Here is a 2,965-nt window from a genome sequence, read left to right on the forward strand (position 1 = left end):
AATTCTATGTTAGAGGTTTGGATAATCAGGACACAAGTAGAGCCTGGCTTGTTACATTTGATAGGCTTAATTGCGACATCACCTGCAGTTGCAAGAAATTCGAAATGACATGTTTGCTTTGCTCTCACTGTCTATTTGCTCTCACTGTCTACGCGTCCTTAATGCTAATAATATAACAAAAATTCCCGAGAAATATTTGTTATTCAGATGGTCTGCTAAGGCAAAGAAAGATATCTATAATAGTTTTGGATGCAAACATATGAAAAACTCTCGGGCTCAAATCTCTGGCACAACATCCAGAGGAATCCTATTTTGGTCACATGCTCAAAAGTTTGCCTACCAATTAATTAATAAAGCTAACGGAAATGAACGTGCCGAGACATATATAATTGAATTATTGAAAACAGGGTCCGAAGGTATTGAGGATATATTAGATGGGAAGGATCCTAAACCAAATAGGCCAAACAAAAAGAGGAAATCCCATAACAGTGACTGCAATGTGAATGATCTTGCAAAAATGAGACCAAAATGTATTTCTAATGCAAGGTTGAAAGGACAATGGGAAAAAAACAAGGGAGCTAAAGGTATATATCTCTACATTACTATATCGGTATATATCTCTACATTACATATATTTACCATTCTACATTTCATATACTAACGATTATATGTAAAATTAATTGTTTTATTATTTTACCACTGTTCGCAGGAAAAAATCAAGAAGCATATATGACACAAGAATTGCACAGGAATTACGACGTAAATACGATTGTGACTGTGCTCAATATAATTCACATGTTATAACGTGTTATGCCCACATTAACTCATCTGTATCAATGTACAAGTTCATATAACATTATTCCAATTGGAAGTTGTAGATATATGGTTTGTAATTTATCTATCTGTTGAGTACAAAATTTTGTTATCTGCTTGTGGAATAACCCAAGAGTAACCTTACAATACCCAAGAATAACCTTAGAATACCCCGATAATAACCTTAGAATACCCAAGAATAATCTAACAATACCCCGACAATAACCTTACAGTACCCCGAGAGTAACCTAAAAATACCCCAACAATAACCTTACAATACCCCGGGAATAACCTGAGAATACACCGAGAATAACCTAAGAATACCCCGAGAAAAACCTGAGAATACCCCAAGAATAACCTGAGAATACCCCAACAATAACCGGGGAAAACCCCAAGAATAACCTGACAATACTCGGAGAATAACCTAATTATAACCCCAAGAATAACCTGAGAATACACCAGAATAACCTGAGAATACCCCCGAGAATAACCTAAAAATACCCCGAGAATAGCCTGAATAACCTGAGAATACCTCCGAGAATAACCTAAGAATACCCCGAGAATAACCTGAGAATACCTCCGAGAATAACCTGAGAATACCCCGAGAATAACCTGAGAATACCCGAAAAATAACTTAATAATACCCCGAGAATAACCTGAGAATACCCCAAGAATAACCTGTTAATACCCCGAGAATAACCTGACAATACTCTGAGAATAACCATACTCTGAGAATAACCTGAGAATTCCCCGATAATAACCTGAGAATACCCGGAGAGTAACCAGAGAATACCCCGAGAATAACCTGACAATACCTGGAGAATAACCTCATAATACCCCGAGAATAACCTGAGAATACCCCGAGAATAACCTATTAATATCCCGAGAATAACCTGACAATACCCTGAGAATAATCTAAAGAGAATAACCTGAGAATACCCCGATAATAACCTGAGAATACCCGAAGAGTAACCTGAGAAAACCGCGAGAATAACCTGACAATACCCGAAAGAATAACCTGACAATAAAACCGCGAGAATAACCTGACAATACCCGAAGAATAACCTAATAATACCCCGAGAATAACTTGAGAATACCCCAAGAATAACCTGACATACCCGGAGAATAACCAAAGAATACCCCGAGAATAACCTGATAATACCCCGAGAATAACCTCAAAATAACCCAACAATAACCTAACAATACCCCGAGAATAACCTGAGAATACACCGATAATAACCTAACAAGATAACAATACATCAATAATAACCTAGGAATAACCTAACAAAATAACAATACATCAAACAGATAATACATTTATTCTCCAAATTGATGTATACAAAATAACAATATATCAAACAGTACCTCAGGAATAACCTGAGAATACACTGATAATAACCTAACAAGATAACAATACATCAACAATAACCTATGAATAACATAACAAAATAACAATACATCAAACAAATAATACATTTGTTCTCTAAATTGATGTATACAAAATAACAATATATCAAACAACTTAGTCCTGTAAGCTAAACCTGCACAAAATAACAATATATCAAACAGTAATACATTTATTCTCCAAATAATTTGTATCTGCAGATTTCATATACTATCTCTGCCCTAAACCGAGACATCTCAGCCTGCCAGTCTTGAAAATCTTTCCAGTTAATCTTGCCTTTCTATACAATTATCTCAATATATTTACAAACAAATATACCGCAGTCGACACTATTAGTTTGTGTGGGAATTCCTTTAGTCGTGCTAACATCCCATTTACGCGGGTCACTGTGAAAAACATTCCCGACGTCCTTATGAAGATGTCTTATCTGGTAATCCAAATGGTTGTTTAAAACAGTGAAATAATAAATATGAATGTGATGGTTGTTAGTTAGATGAGGCCTAGAATTTTACCACGTCACGTGTGACTCCCAAATGTATTTTATTAGGCAATGAGTCTTAGAATCTCTACTTGCGGTCCTTCTGGTTCCCAATAAGTAGAGTCCAATGCATATTATTAACAATTAGAACTAAAATTGCCTCTGCCTGAGCTACAGCTTTCACTGTGACGTGGGCAACAATATGACGTGGAGGATGGTCTCTAAACCCCTACATATACATAATAAATGAGTTTAAAAAGAGCATGAAC

The sequence above is a fragment of the Phalaenopsis equestris genome, unplaced genomic scaffold (assembly GCF_001263595.1).
Source record: "Phalaenopsis equestris unplaced genomic scaffold, ASM126359v1 Scaffold000424, whole genome shotgun sequence".
NCBI classification, from domain to species: Eukaryota; Viridiplantae; Streptophyta; class Magnoliopsida; order Asparagales; family Orchidaceae; genus Phalaenopsis; species Phalaenopsis equestris.